At 45.5% G+C, this 17,035-nt stretch overlaps 1 protein-coding gene across 2 annotated transcripts in view; it reads right to left on the minus strand.

Moving 5' to 3' along the window:
- LOC126203605 (uncharacterized) overlaps positions 1-17,035 on the minus strand; it is a 381,760-nt gene that overhangs the window by 222,932 nt on the left and 141,793 nt on the right. The window lies entirely within an intron of this gene.

Raw genomic sequence — 17,035 nt, forward strand, 5'->3', positions numbered from 1 at the left:
ACGCTGACGTCCAACTCAGGCTGTGGGCACATAAACGAGACTTGGCCCGTGTGTATCGTGGAGGCGCGTTTAAAATGTACAGCTGGTTACAAAGCCACGTACAACAAGGCAGCGGGTGAGCGATTCTTGCTGTTCGATTTGGTGCAATCAATAAATTCTTCCGAAGTGATACGTTACGCCAGAAAATTATTCGACACGACGTTATCGATTGGAAATATCAAAATGTTTTAGGAGATTGCTCCTGTGTTTCGATAGCAATATATGAAGACTTTCCTACTGGCTTGCTAGGCCTAACGCAAGATAAAAGGAAAAGACAAAAAGATGATTTTTGCAGATGATATGGTAATATGGGGTGATAAAAAAGTAGATGTACAGTTACAGCTTGATGCGTGGAAGGAAACAATGAAAAGGTATGGATTAAAAATAAATAAAGATAAGAGTGAAGTAATAGTATTTGGAAGAGAGAAAGGAATCAACGGAAATATTACCTCGAATGGAGAACCCCTTAAGTGGTAGGAAGTTTCACTTATCTAGGGAGTGAAATATCTAGGGATGGAAGAATAACTAACGAAGTTAATAGGAGGTTACAGAAGGGAGGCAATTTCTACCAAACAATAAAACACCTTATTTGGAATAATGAAGTTTCAGAAAGACCAAAACTCCATATGTATAAGAATTATTACATCCCTATTGTCACCTATGGTGGAGAAACATGGACAATGACAGAAACGGACTGGAGCAGACTACAAGCAGGGGAAATGAAATTTCTCAGAGCAGTTAAGGGAAAAACAAGAATGGACAGAGTAAGGAATGTAGAGATTAGAAAGGACCTCAAACATGAAAGTATGAGAGAAGAAATTGAAAGAAAGAGATTAAGATGGTATGGGCATGTTAAGAGGATGCATGGGCAGAGACTCCCCAAAATTATGGAAGAACTAAATATGAATGGGAAAAGACCTAGAGGGCGCCCAAGAACACGGTGGAAAATGGGAGTGAGAATATCTGTAGAAAGGAGAGGCGTGACCTGGCAGCAAGTGGAGGAAGAAAAGTGGTGGGAGGACCGAGCCAAATGGAGAGGACTCGTCAGCACCCAGACCCGGCAGTAGCTGGAGCGGGATTGGCATATAGATAGATATATTTAGGAGATTTGATTCGTTTGTGCCGATGGCCTGCTCTACGTATAATTGGTAATGTTAACTGTTTGAGATAATTAATTTTTGTTCCAGTTCCAGTTTTCGTCAATGTGTATATCCCGCACAGTAGCTTGGCCTGGGATTTAGGAGGTACCTGCGTACGTCGCTGCACGCTGTCGATGTGGTGGTAGGCAGCAGCTGGTGGCAGCCACCGTCAGAGGTGCAGCAGCGGCCTTGGGCGGCGCCGATGACCTGCTGCTGCTGCTGCTAGGTGGACGGGTGGGTGGGTGTGACGCCCACGCTGCTACGCCGCGCCGCTCGGGCCCGACCCGTGGGAGCGCCACACTTGTGTACAGTACTCATGTGACACCGCTGCCACGCTGACGTTTGGAGATGTAGCCGATAAAGAGCACACCGGACAAACAGTTCGTCAGTCCCGGGCGAGATCGCGCTAACACCGTACGATAACGACTCCAACCGTCGCGGGGGCCACAGTCCGGCGGGGAAGAGAATGCGCAAGTTTGTTCACTTACGCCGATGACCGCTTTAAGGCCGGAGTGACACGAAAGGCGTCTTCTGGCGTAAAGCTGAGTGGGGCTCCAGTGGCGCCCGAGTGCGATGTTTGTATGCAGCTTGTATCCTGATTAGTACTAAAAACTGGCAGACGTGAAAACATACGATAAACTTTGTGTTCTGCCGTGCGGCAGGTCTTGTCATGGGGGAAGCCTCGTCAGAGAGGTCCACCGCATGAGCGTCTAGGGATTGCAGTGGTAGTTTCCCGTTGCCTTCCAGTGTTGATGATGAAATGATGAGGACAACAAAACACCCAGTCGCTGAGGGGAGAAAATCCCCGACCCAGCCGGGAATCGAACTCGGGCCCATTGGCGTGACAGACCGCCGCCCTGACCACTCAGCTATCGGTGCGAACAAATATACGATAATAGTATCAATAACGTTTCAGAAAACATAGTTCCGCGAGCGAGCCATTTGCGAGATGATTGCCAATGTGTGGCTACGAGCGACCACCGACTTCTGTGTCAAATGTGGTCGCAGTCGGTACAAATATAACCGACGCTCCACCGGCGGCCCCCTCACCGTGATTTGCTCACGGTCGCGCAGGAAAATGCCAGGAGGAGCGCTACGTGCACCCACCAAATGCGAGCAGCGACATGCGAGGAAGCAGGACAGCGGGATGCTGACGAATGCGGCCGGCTCCATCGCCCCCTCCCCCTCACGGCTCCGAGGGGAGTTGTGTACCGAGCAAAAGGCACCCCGAGCAGCCGCCACCACACCAGCACAATCTCTGGAGTCCGTGCTTCTCTACACCACCTCCTTCAGTGCGTCGTAAACGCCACAGGATAACAGCCACCACAGAGAGAGTTGACGACCGTCGACTACTCTGCTTCCAACTTGCACTAACAGACCTGGAGATCCTTCCGCCAAGTGGCACAAAACATGACGCGCTGCCATCACTCAGACAGTTACGAACCAACAGTCTGACAGTTAAGCCGCGCGGTTTGAGGCATCCTGTCACGGACTGCGCGGCCCCTCCCGCCGGAGGTTGGAGTCCTCCCTCGGGCATGGGTGTGTGTGTGTGTGTGTGTGTTGTTCTTAGCGTAAGTTAGTTTAAATAGTGTATAAGTCCAGGGGCTGATGACCTTAGCAGTTTGGTCCCTTAGCAATTCACACACATTTGAATATTTTCAGTTCAGCTCAGCGCCCGGAGCAAGGTTCGTACAGTACTCTAAAGACTACAGTACGTTCCGAATTGTCAGTAATTGGACTATCAAGAATATCTGCAATCATTACTTTCCCTCATAGCTACAATATCGTACACTGCCGAGACGGCACAGTTATTTACATGTCACTGCATCACCTTTAGGATATCAACTGACACGCATCAAACGGTACCAATATTAAGTACTTCATGTGACACACTCCTAATAAATGTTACTGGTTACCTGTTATTGTGTTGCCAAATATCTGTTACAGTACTGCCCCTTTTAATTAGCAAGCGTGCTTTAATAAAGTACAGCATGGAAACACTTTTCTGGTACCGTGGATGTTTGGGCTAAGTTAATAATAGCATTCAGTTGCTACATTCCCAACACAGAATACATCTCACGGCTAATCTTTGACCAGTTTTTAAATTAACCCTTATCCACTTCCCTCAATTAATCAGGGACTCCTTGGAGCCAGGTACAAAGCCGATACTTTGAGCAGCTGGGACTGAGCGGGAAAGTAATCTTAATCCCAGTTGTGTATTCATCTTACCTCTTACCCCTCCCCCCCCCCCCCCCCGCGCCTCCCCCGTTTCTGACGACTACGTGTGTGCCACGATAAGTTGATAAGTTGCCTTACTGCAGGATGAAGCTTCCCTACGTGCCAATCCCACCAGTGTAGGCGAGTTTTACTGGAGATCGCCCGGTGCCATTCACCTTACCTCACAGATCGTTCCAGACTTCAGTTTCTGACATCATACCCGGCTGAGGCACTACCAATCGTGCTAACTGGGCCAAGGTTCTTTTCTCAACTGAGTGCGCGGGCCCACACAGTCTTAGCCTCTGTTCGTGTAACAATGTCTGGTTTCTATCTGTAATGAGAGCGGATAACAAATGTTATTCTGTCTTACGCACCCCATACAAACTGATTAATATAAGTTCTGGTCCTGGTTTCAGACCTGTTGCGTTGATCTAGAGTGGGTCTGTCTGCGAAGTAATGTTTTCTCAGCATTTGCTTCAAGCATCTTTTCTCAACTGATATGGGAAATTTTCTAGCAACAATGTGGTTTTCACACCACAAAACGAATCAGTTATCATCTCTCTTAGCTGAACAACTCTTTCTTTGACAAAGCGCTGTGTCCACAAGAGTGAGATGTTCACACTGATACACAACGTAGCCCATCGAGAATAATATTCATTGCAGATATTTCAGCCGAGATATTATTAAAGGACTTACGTCACTATCAAGCAAATGCAATTAAAGACAAGCACTACAGCATTTACGAGTTGATAATCAGAGATTGCGATCAGTGAACTACACCCACGAAATGTGGCACAGTGATAAAAAAGTGTTAGTGAGTTGCCTCTGCCCATCTAGAGACTTAAATAGGGCAATGGAACTGATGTATTCGTCAAATCATAACCATATATTTGATGACATGCTTCCACTTACCCTGTCGTTAGCTGCGCCTCTGTAAATATGAGTGAGAAGTAAACACTGAATATTTACTATCAGGATGAAATTGAAAGTATGGGATGAAATTAACAGTGCAACAACACTCTCTCTAGCAACGAGTCGTGCTGAGACCACATGGTTTCCTTAAAAAAAAAAAAGTTGATGCAACTGTAACTAACTGCGATGTAAATCTGTGATAATTATGTATACCGTCACACAATTTTCGTGCGTCGAGAATGGGATATCACATATGGACGTACCGCATAAGCGACGGGCGCTTGTAGCTGTATTTACATAATGGAAGCGCTCACCTCCGACCTTCTGACGCTATCGTCTAGTTGGAAACAAAATTTATGTCCGCAGGAAACTTTTAAAGAAATTACTGAGCGACAACAAATAGGTCCCGGGAATAAAGAACAGTTTACAAAAGGCATGCTTTGATATACTGCGTCATAATTTCGGTAGCGAGGAAAAATTGCTAAACAACTTACATCGAGTGGACAGTTGGCAGTCAGATGGCAATTACTGGTCCAACCGCAACCGCCTACAACTCCAAGTCCGGCTCACAACGGCTTACTTCGTCACCAAAGCAAAGCGAGTCCGCGCCTCTTCCAAACCAATTATTGTAAAGATGTGGTTTTACGGTTCGATCAGTATTCACGACTTACTTCCCTAATAACCTAGGAAAACCACAACATCGCTAGACTACGTAACAGCTTGCCATTTTGTCGCGATTTTATTTGTGATGGTTTTAATTCTCTCACAAATGGTTCCGTTTAATGCTAAAATGCTGAGTCAGCTCGATACGGGAGGAAACAATTTTTGTTATCCACTTATATTGGCTGGGCTACGCTTTCATTTCCTTTAGGGGCTCGGTAGCGACTTAAACTTCTATTTGTTCTTTCGAGAACGGCTATAATTGTGAAAGAAAAAAAATAGTCGGATCGACAATAACTATTCTTAGATAATGAGTATCTTTCTTTGTTCGCTAATAGACAAGTCTAAAGATTGTGAGAATAAAGTTTCTCGCCCTTCACCTGAAATTTAAGAGAGATCTTAGACTCACAACGAACGTCTGCTAAGCATGGATTCTAACTCAGGTCTCTACGAATACGGGAACAGTACTGTCTATACGATCGCGCGTCACACGTTAGATCAAACCACGTTTTCCTACAGTGGAACTCTTAGGAACTCAGTAGGCAGCGAGGTGACCGCCAAATGCTAAGACCGTATTTCCATCATCCGGGAGGCCAATGTGTCAATTCTTGATGGCCGTCAATTCCGTCCACTTCGCAACAATATTATACTGGGGAGAGCCGTCGTCACCATATATTGTGGCAAGAAAGGCACCCGTAGACTGTGCACTTGGACGGTCTTAAGTGTATCCTGAAGTAGACAACATTCCCTCAGAATTACTGAGATCTTTGGAAGAGCTAGCCATGACAAAATTATTCCATCTCGTAAGCAAGATATACGAGACACGTGGAATACCCTCAGACTTCAGGAAGAACATAATAATTTCAATTCTGAAGAAGGCAGGAGCTGACACATGTCAATACGACACATGTCAATACGACCATCGTTCTGATAAGTCATGCTTGCAAAATATTGACACGAATTATTCATTGCAGAACAGAAACACTGGTAGAGGCTGACTTTCGCGCAGACTGGTTTGGGTTCCAGAGAATTGTAGAAACAGGCGAGGAAATGCTGACCCTACGAGCTATCTTAGAATACATACCGAAGAAAGGTAATTCTAAATTTATGGAATTTCTAGATTTAGAAGACTAGCCTATTCTCTTTGAAATTTTGCAACTTTTACAGATACCACACTGCAGTTATAAGATACGTAGAATAGGAGAGGGGAGCCATAATTGAGAAGGGAGTGAGACAGGTTTTGTAGTCTATCCCCGATGTTATTCGCTTTGCACATTGAACAAACTGTGAAGGAAAAGCAATGAGAAATTTTGAAAGGCAGTTAAAGCTCAGGGAGAAGGAATTTATTTTATTTGTCCCAGTCCAAAGAAAACGAAAACACAATATAATATAAAATTACAATCTAATATTAAGGACTGAGAGAATTTCACACTTTGTGAGTCCAATTTTCAGCAGCCAGAATGACGCGGTCATACACTGCACGCAAGTCTTCCATGTCACAGACTTCTTTCAGGTTACTGCAGATCAATAAGTGTTCAGAATCTTGTCTTGCCCCACATTCATTCACATAATTCATTACCATGATACACCAATTCTCCAAATCAGTCTTCACATCGTCACCCCCGTTCTCAACCTGTTGAGGGCCTTCCATGTCCCGTATTGGAGATGGCAGCCCGATACCAGCTTTTCGGTCTGTGGTGCTGCCAGTCTTCTTACATGTGGAGGGATAAAAACTTTGCGGTTTGCCGATGACATTGTAATTCTGTCAGAGAGGACTAAGGTCTCGGAGGAGCAGCTGAATGAAGCGGATAGTGCCGTGAAACGATATGATAAAATGAATATCAATAAAAGTACAAGAAGGATAATTGATTGCAGTCGAAGTAAGTCAGGATAGCTGAGCGAATTATATTAGGAAAGGAGACGATAAAAGTGGTAGATGAGTTTTGTTATTTAGGCTGCAAAATGACTGATAATGACAGCAGCAAGGAAGAGATAAAATGCTGACTGGCAATAGCAAGAAAGACGTTTGTTGAAAAAAGGAATTTGTTAACCCGTAATATATATTTAAGGAAGTCTTTTCTGAAGGTGTTTGTGTGGGGTGTAGTCTTCTATGGAAGTGAAACGCGGACGGCAGGCAATACAGACAAGAAGAAGATGAAGTTTTTGAATGTGGTGCTACAGAAGAAAATTGTTCAAATGGCTCTGAGCACTATGAGACGTAAGGTCTGAGGTCATCAGTCCCCTGTAACTTAGAACTACTTAAACCTAACTAACCTAAGAACATCACACTCATCCATTCCCGAGGCAGGATTCTAAAGTGCGACAGTAGCTGTCGCGCGGTTCCAGACTGAAGCGCCTAGATCCGCTCGGCCACAGCGGCCAGCTGCTATAGAAGAATGCTGAAGATTAGATTGATAGATCGATTAACAAATGAGGAGGTACTGAGTCTGGAGAAAAACATTTATGGCACAGCTCGAGTAAAAAGCAGGATCTGGTGATAGGACACACCTTGAGAATTCAAGGAATTTGGTAATATAAGGAAGTGTGGGTTGGGTTGGAAGGGAAGTGGGGGTAAGAATTGTAGAGGGTGAGACTAAGGCACGAGTTCAATAAGCAGCCTCAATTGGATGTAGGCTGCGGTAGTCGTGCAGACGTGAAGATTAGTTCAAATGGCTCTGAGCACTATGGGACTTAACATCTGTGGTCATCAGTCCCCTAGAACTTAGAACTAATTAAACCTAAGTAAGGACATGACACACATCCATGCCCGAGGCAGGATTCGAACCTGCGACCGTAGCGGTCACGCGGTTCCAGACTGACGCGCCTAGAACCGCACGGCCACACCGGCCGGCAAGAGGTGAAGAGGCTTGCACACGACGAACTAGCGGGCAAAACTGCACGAAACCAAGGCCGCAGCACAACAGCAATCTAATGTGCACGTAGAAGTCTGTAAACTGCTTCAAGCTAAGTGTGCTGTTTCATCAGTTTTACTCCCTATATTGTTTTGACATTCTGCTCCTTTTATGACGTCACTGTAGTCCAGTGTAACTGTTGCTCTTAAACAAACTGTGCGGCAAATGGTGTTTGACCTCAACTGATCACTTATTAAAGAATACTTTTAACAGCAGGTTACGATGTTACGTGTCATTTATGAAAACTGTGTTATATAGTACAAAATGGTGCCTTCAAATAACGAGAAGTCGGCTATGACTGAAAACTGAACCACCGGGACGTGTTTGGAGTAAGCTTCTACGGGCTGAACTGAACGTACCACATAGTCCGAGACGGTAAATATGTTATACATCGTAAAATCTGTAGTTTATGCAGCAGGCGCCGCCGCTCGACAGGCGCGCCCAGCCCCCTTCTGCCAGGCTCGGAGGCCGCCGAGTCGCCCTGGGACGTCAGTCTTGCGAAAGCGAGCCCCCACATGCAGCAGCTACAACTGCTGCTCCAAATGCGACCGTCTGGCCTACTGCATCTGCTGCCTCCTGCCGGTCGCAAATGGAAACACCGACACTCTCCAAACTTGGTCAGAATTTTTTTCCCCTGGCGAAGTGTTCCCGCCGTTTACCTACGCCGCTGCCTTTCTTGTTGGAATCACTTGATTCATCTGCTGGTGATAGGCGTGGGTTACAGGCTCCTCAGTTGCAGGGCAACCGCCTGCCTGCTTCACTAGTTTCAATTTCGCTCGTCCTGCATTGCCTTTAAGGGGTCCGCAGGTCTTGACCAGCTTCGACCAGCGGCCTGAGTGTATGTGAGGCGACGCTGCCGGCGCGCGGGTCGTTGGCAGCCGCCTGCCCACGGCACCTGCGGCAGCGCCGGCCGGGTCGCGGTCTCCTCTCCTCTCCTCTGCGCTGCGCCGTGCGCTCCCAAGGCCCGCCCCAGACCTTCCTTGGAGCTCACCTTGAAACCGCCTACTCGCCTCGCCCGTTATCCTCCGCTACGGCTGCCAGCGTCTCCACTAACCAAACAAATACCGCCGGCTCACACTCCGCCGCTAAGAAGACGTATTTAAACTCGAGAGTTCGTTATGTAATGTGACGCCTTGTAGGTAACACGAGACGGGCGGCAGTGTACTGATGAAGTCTGCAAAGGTAATTGGAGTTCAGCGGTCTCTGTGAACTAGCTGGACGTTACCGCTGAACTCGTCGTATCTGCCACACGGTGTCACGCTGTCTACACCCTTACATCGTAGTGCACTGAGTTCGTCAGCTAATGGTGGCGAATTTACTTGGATTCCCACAAGAGGGAGAATCAGACAACGAGGAATCTAAACCAATGTTGTTATCGTAGTGTGCCCGCCTAGGATTCTAATACTTACACGCACGTCTGAAACAACAGACAGTGTCGACGATCCACAGCTGTACGAAATAATTCGAAATTGTTGTGCTGAATGCGAATTGCTTGGCCTCAGCTGTATCAGGTTCAGGTCTACTGCCCATAAATTTTCGTATATCACTATTGGATTGTAAATATGCATCTAATACAGCTTACGTCAAGGAATACGCATTCAGCGAATAAGTTTCAAATTCGTACAGCTTCCGATCGTCAACAGTGTGTGTTCTTTCAGGCGTACGTGTAATGTATCATACTCACGCAAAGCTTGTACTTCGAGCGCTGATTTGCGAGAATTTTACTAGACAGGCAACGGATCCTCTTAACACGTTTAGAGAGAACCTGCTTTATTTTATTACTTATCATTACAAGCACAATACGTGACTTCTCTGTATGCCCTGTGTTATCACTACCTTTTCCAGTTAAGGTCCATCACGACAATATAAAAATTCAAATACAGAGTGTTTCAAACTCTTTGCGTCGAAAGGAGAGATGACGGATCAGCCCATGGGGAGCAAGTTACTCTTCGTGTTGACGCTAGGCGTTTTTTTGTATCAATATGCCCCTGAGAGACAGCAGGGAGTAGTCACTCCGCCGTGTGCGTACGTAGTGGGTGTGTTGCCTGTAACACAACTACAACAACTTCCTGTGAAACGCTGCAGGCCAAGTACCTGATTCGTGTCTAAAATAGACTGCGCAACAGAGTTAAAGGATCACTCTTTCGTAACCCTCCTACTGTGAAGGCTAAGTTTAAAATTTGGCTCAAAGGTGCGCAAAACCTTCCTTACTATAGTTCAATTCTTTTATCTTGGCGGCTTGCGCATGCCCGCCCAGACGCGGGAGATTGCTGCGTTGCCAGTTGCACACGACGCACGCGCCAAGAGAAGCAGCGCCATAGTATAGCATAGTTCGCAAGCTTACGTTTAGGGGGGAGCGCGCAGTTCATGAAGTAAAGCCACCGCTGCCGCATTAACCCTTTCGCTGCTACAAAGACGTGCTCCCTGCATTCCGCGCTGTGGGCGATTTTGTCACTGCACTGCTCGCCTGTGCAGACACATTGTGTTCCGACTGCTTTGACACTCTTTATCATTCGATTCCACAAAAAACTATTTGGCTCAAAAATTAGATTTTTACCTATCTTCTTGACTGATACCTTCCCCCCATAAATGACTTAATTTTGTTTCGATGTTCAACGCAGTTATTATGCAGCATTAAATATAGTAAACCATTGCACGAAATTTTGAAGAGTTTGCAGAGGTAAAGTCCATAGAGTATAATTCCGGATGGTCGATTTTAGTTGCCACAATGTTGAGAATGAAATGTGGACAAGATACCTATATATTACATTTAATTTAAGTACCACATAAGTGTCGTATGTAATATTGAGAAATATTCCACCTTTTGCGACTGTAACAAAATTTTTACTTACACTGGGCACGTTTGGCTTTATTTTAAAGCACTTCAATCAATCAAAAGGAAGTAGACAAAATACATTAAACAAAACTGTGGACTTACAAAAACATTAGGACTTGAATATACCGTCTGTCAGTGAAGTGCTCAGAGCTATGTCAAATATAATTTTGTGTGTGGCACACACAAACAACATATATTTGCTAAAACACTGATGAGCCAACACAAACGTTGAATATTGTGCTACCGCAGCACAAAACTACGAAAGGTGACTTGGGAATGGAGGACACAAAATACAGTCCTCTTATGATGCTTCAAAAGAGAGAAACGCGTCTGGTCTAAATAAGTCGCTTATTACAGTTGCAGAAGAGGGATATATTTCAATACTATTGGTAAAACTGCGACTGTGGAACAAAAACGAGAAATAGAACATGAATACCATTGTGTATGTGCCATACCTTTCACCGATGGAAGTGCTTTAAAATAAAGCCAAACGCGCCCTGTGTAAATAAAACTTTTATTACAGTCGCGAAAGACGGAATATTTCTCAATATTACATACGACACCTATGTGGTACTTAAATTAAATGAGATATTGTTATACAGTAAATATTATATGAAATTTAGGTATCTTGTCCACATTTCATTCTCAACATTGTGGCAACTAAAATCGACCATACGGAAAGTATACGCTATGGACTTTTACCTCTGCAAACTCTTCAAAATTTCGTGCAATGGTTTACTACATTTAATGCTGCTCATCAAAACAAAATTAAGTCATTTATGGGGGGAAGGTATCAGTCAAGAAGACCTGTAAAAATCAAATTTTTTGGCCAAATAGTTTTTGTGAAATCGAATGATAAGTGTGTCAAAGCAGTGGGAACACCATGTGTCTGCACAGACGAGAAGTGCAGTGATGACAAAATTGCGCACAGCGCGGAATGCGGGGAGCACGTGTCTGCAGCAGCGAAAAAGTTAATGAAGAGACAAAGCACTAGAAATTTCATTCAAACGAATAAAATTCGTGAAGTACGGCACTCCAATATTGTTTTTAAATAAAGAAAATATTAAGCACCTCACAAGGTTTGAACTCATAACCTTTCACTAGGCAGCCCAACACCTTAACCGTTCCGCTACCTTTTTTTTTTTTTAAATTTCGGGCCACAGTCACTCCTAATACCCCACAATTCTGGATATTGCACGATTTGATCGGCTGGCCACATAGAGACCCATAACAAGACTTCTTTTAAACTCTCTCAGGTGCCGAAAACACTTTCTCATACACGAGTACACGTTATTTCCGTGGCCTTCAGTGATCTGTCAACATGTGGCGCTGTTCACACCAGTTTTAGTCCCCTCCAGGCCTGGTAACAACACTGAGCACAAAGAACACAAATGCTCTCTTGTGACAGTCCTACCCTTCACAGAGAATGGTAATCCTAATCATTTGCATACCTGCCTGTGGTGTGTACGTGTACTAAGTAAGATTGATATCCGACTAAGTCTTCTGAGTGCTACATTTTTATTTGCCAGGCAGCGTACTTATTGCTGTACAAGTAAGATATTTTGCAACAATGTACATTGGGTATATACCACTTTTAACATCTTTCAAGTGATGTCGAAAGCGTCGAAACTATTTGTGGCTAAAAAGAAATTTATTGCAGCTTTTAGATTGTATGTATAAAAATATCTTTTATCAAAATAGTGGAGCACAACATAAGAATTGTTTAAAAATTGCCTCAGCAGTTGATCAGTTCAAGAAACCTCTGGCAACTAGCAGGGTCACGAATGACATCACAAGTGATGCCGCTAACTGTCCTTTTTTTTTTTTTTTTTTTTTTTTTTAATAAGGACCTTTGCCTTTCGCGGGCAAGCGCTCTACCAACTTTTTTTTTTTTGTCAGGCTTACTACCTTTGCTGACATACATAGTGGTGTACTATCGCATAAATAGTGTCTACAAAGTCCATATGTTGACAAATAGTGGCTAATTAGAAAATTAATTAATTAAGGAAATGAATAAAACTGAAAATGCCCAAATGAAAGACATGAAGACATTGCGGATAGTACAAATACAAAAGAAACATGCTCCTGTAGCAAAGAAATGAAATTCGTGTCGGGGGCGACACCTGCTCACGACCCGACGTTCGATAGAGCAAGCGAGCCATCTATCGACTCGTCCTCCAGACGTTGGTGTAAGACTGGGTCGTCTTCTCGAAATTAACTAAGGGTCCGTAAGTGTGATCGATGTCTATCTCGGCTTCTTCGTCTATCGCATCTCTCACCCGTCACACCCCATCTGGCCGGCGGGTCGGTAAATGTAAGTCGCAAGTAATTAGCGAAGTCTTGCCTATATTTCTTATGCTGTTGCAGCTTCGTGTGTCCATCCAGGAGAAAATGCCAAAAATCAATTTTGTCCTTTTCCGATTCGTTATACACGTAGCCCACCACCATTCCCCGCACCCATGTCACTGCATTGGTTGTTTGGACCGGGAAATACTACCTCAGCTCATCGTACAGTTTAACTCCATAAGGACTCTTAACACCTCACGTAACTACTTATAAACACTGTTGGTATGACTATAAATTACTCACGCTTCGTCGAAGTACAATAGGAAATAAACAATTACTGCTGTTCTTTATTGCGAAAAAGCAGTTCGTGAGATTGAAACAAACACCTTTCCTTGCTATCTCCTGAATTAGGAGTCTTATTGCTTGTTTCGTTTAATTAATTAATAGAATATGAAGCAATTGGTATAAAGATTGCTTTTTCCAAACTTTCTATAAAAGAAAGTCTGCTATCAAGAAGCCGGCCGAAGTGGCCGTGCAGTTCTAAGCGCTGCAGTTTGGAACCGCGAGACCGCTACGGTCGCAGGTTCGAATCCTGCCTCGGGCATGGATGTGAGTGATGTCCTTAGGTTAGATAGGTTTAACTAGTTCTAAGTTCTAGGGGACTAATGACCTCAGAAGTTGAGTCCCATAGTGCTCAGAGCCATTTGAACCATTTTTTGCTATCAAGACATTGCTTTTGTTCTATTACTTTCTTTATGACTGAACGTTTCTAAAACTGAAGACACGCGCTCGTCCGTGCTCTGCACTGCAGTCGAGATCTGGCAACGTCGTTCTCTGTTCATTGGCTGACTGTGTTTTGTGACGTCAGATGCGCAGAACGAACCTAAACTCGGCCGCCAAGATATATGACGCGCACTTTAATGGTGCAAAAGCGTGGTGCCCTGCGACGTCACTCCTGCGCTCGACGCTTCCAATGGCGAGGTGTCGACACGCGCGAGAAAAGGCCACAGCTCGTATGTTCGTGTGACGTGTCAATGGAACCAAATCACCACGATTCTGTCCAGCGCCAACACGGACGTGTCACGCGGTGGGAAGGTGTCAACACTCCCCTCTTACCCACCTTTCATTCCTTCTTTTGACGCCTCTGCGACAGAGATCAGAACCGTGACGCCCGACGTTGAAATCACGCGTTTTTGTTATGACTGGACGAGGAAAACATCCCAGACACACCGCCGTTCAGAATCGGTACGATAAGGTCGCAGGAGATGCCATACAGGGCGTCAATACAACCGCCCTTTCCCTGGAGCGTCGATTCCCAAGTATTTCGCAATCGAAAACGACAGTCGGCAGTCCGGTGAGCAACACGGACACGTTCTTCACAACCTTTGACACAACACGTGTTTGACAACCTTTGACACTGTCGACACTCTCGGTCGTTTCAACCCTCTCTGAGGACGTTGCAGGGCTGCATCCCCCTCGGACGTGACCGCAATTTTTGCTATAGTGTACAACTTGGAACCACTACGGACTGTTCAACGCCACTCGACGAATCCTGATGAAATTTTCATCGTCAATTTTTGGCCGGGACAGGGTGGCGAGTTGGTGGTGTAAATTTCCTGATCACCAGACTTAGCGCCCGTGTCGTGCGTTAAATTCGAGACCTCTCCGCAGGCTTTCGTGAAGCGATGCAACGTGACACTGTTGACGGTGATCGGTCCGTCGGATGGGCACATAAAGCTCGGCGGCCCCCGTGGTGCTATTCGTGAGGAGTACGCTACCTGATTTCACCCTCTCTCTTCCCTCATCTCCGTTATACAAGACAAACTCAAAAATACTCCCTACAAGCATCCATTACACATAGCTACACTGTACAGGAAGACATACGACGCAAATTTCACACATTCGCAAGGAAAGGGACCAGTGTGCATGGAGGAAGAACACACTTCCCGACAGACGTCTAAAACCACTGCGTGTGATAGCCCAACCAAAAAAGCTATACGACGTTTACGTTTTTTAATACGGCCGTGACGTGATAGGAAATCTGTCTTCTGTGATGATTGTTCTTAACCAAAACAGGAGTGCTGCGAGTCGTGAATTTCACTAAATACCTAACAACTGTCGACAATCTTCTTCAGAATATGTGTAACCTATTAACTGCGTTGCTAACAAGAAAGTTGATATATAGTGCACTTAAAGAATAACGGTCATCTGCAGACTGTTGACAATTGCCGCTCGAAAGCGAGGAAGATTACGTCGGAGAGATCATTAGAGGCGGAGCAGAAGCTCAGATTTTGGAAAATACGGGGGCGGAAATCGGTGGTGTACTTTCAAGGGAACCACTCCGGCACTCGCCTGAAGGGATTTATGGGAAACTACGACAAAACTAAATCTGGCAGCACAGCGGTTGTAACCAGCGACTGCTGAGTGCGAGTGCAGCGCCTGTCGCGGTCCCGACTTTCGGCTTTGTTATATCGACTCCCTGTAACATCCACATACACCTCCAAACCAACGCACAGTGCATGCTGAAGCTTACTTCATACCGATACTACGTAACCCACACATGTACAGGGCTGTTCAGGAGAACGTCGGAGGTTTCGAGAGACGACTCTGCGGGAACTACAAAACATACGAAAAACAGACACGTATCAGTGTAACAGGGCACCACTCCAAGCTATTGGCTGACATTACAGGCGCACATTGTGGGTACCGTGAGTGAAGCGGCTGCTGCAGGAAGGCGTGACGCTGCCCGCTGTTTACTGGGCTGCCCGCCTGTAGGTGCGAACTACCTCGATGCGACAATAGGGAGCAGAGCGGATGATCTGCCTGCTGGTGCCGACACGCCTGATACATAGAAGTGTGCGCTGCATTTACGCCACAACGCATAGTTACGGATCGAAAACTGGCGAGATGCTCGATCGACTGACCGTGTCACTTTTGTGTATATTTTGTAGTTAATAAGCGTTCGACTTCTGAAAGCCGGGAGATAACTATGGACACCGTTTATTTCTTCGCTCCAGGCAAATGCCGCGATGGTTCCCTCGAAAGGATAAGGCCAGCTTCCCTCCCCATCCTTGACACGCTAGGAGCTTGTGTTCCATCTCTAATGATCTCGATGTCGACGGGACGTTAAACACAATCTTCCATCCTTTTCGTGTGTTTCTCTTAGTCTCACGATCCCTGAGCGATGAATAATTACGTATGTTTCAGCAGGCTGATCGAAACTCACCAGTAGAAAAATTGCCTATATAATGCCACCTCGGGGGACGTAACTATTATTAACTGAAGACAGATAAAAATTGTCTGCCAGAACAGTACTCGAATCCGGGACCTTTCCTTTCGGCTGCAACGATTTCGCCACCTGAGCTATCCAGGCGCCAGTCACGACCCGCTTAGACGGAGTCAGTTCTGCCAGCCTTCTCTCCCGCTCCCCAAAAGTGCACAAACGTTCTCTGACATATCATACGGGACTAGCATTCCGCGAAAAGAAGTGTAGAAACAGAGCGAGTGAAAGCTCATACTGGGCCGTAGTTTCGCAGGAGCAGCCGCTGCACTAGCGACTGCGACACTCGGGCACGCCTCGCGGACCGACTGAAGGCTTCAGCTTGGCTCAGATTTCTCTTCACACTTGTAACACTACACTGAGGAGCACAAACCTCTCCTTAACTGAAATCAAGTCGAACTCTGTCCTGCATGGAGCCACAAGTCATGGCCGAACGACGCAGTTGGTAGTGCGCTGCCTGTCGCTGGTAGGGATAAGGGTTTCAGTTCTGTTTTTACGTTATCTTACTTGTGGTGCATATTCGTAAGTAATAGAAGGAAAATTTGGAAGACTTGTATAATGTGCTTCCTACATACTCTGAATGCTCGTAGTACAAGTGCACTCCCAGCAACGATGGAGCATAGATTCAACCACGTTTGTTGTTTCAGTAGGTTGTCACTGAGTTTTGCTGAAGTGTAAGTCTTTCTTCGCCCACTGATTTCGAAATTCGAAACAAAAAAGCTCTAAAATAAACCAAGTCTCTTCTGCTTCTCTT

Source organism: Schistocerca nitens, chromosome 9 (assembly GCF_023898315.1).
Source record: "Schistocerca nitens isolate TAMUIC-IGC-003100 chromosome 9, iqSchNite1.1, whole genome shotgun sequence".
NCBI classification, from domain to species: domain Eukaryota; kingdom Metazoa; phylum Arthropoda; class Insecta; order Orthoptera; family Acrididae; genus Schistocerca; species Schistocerca nitens.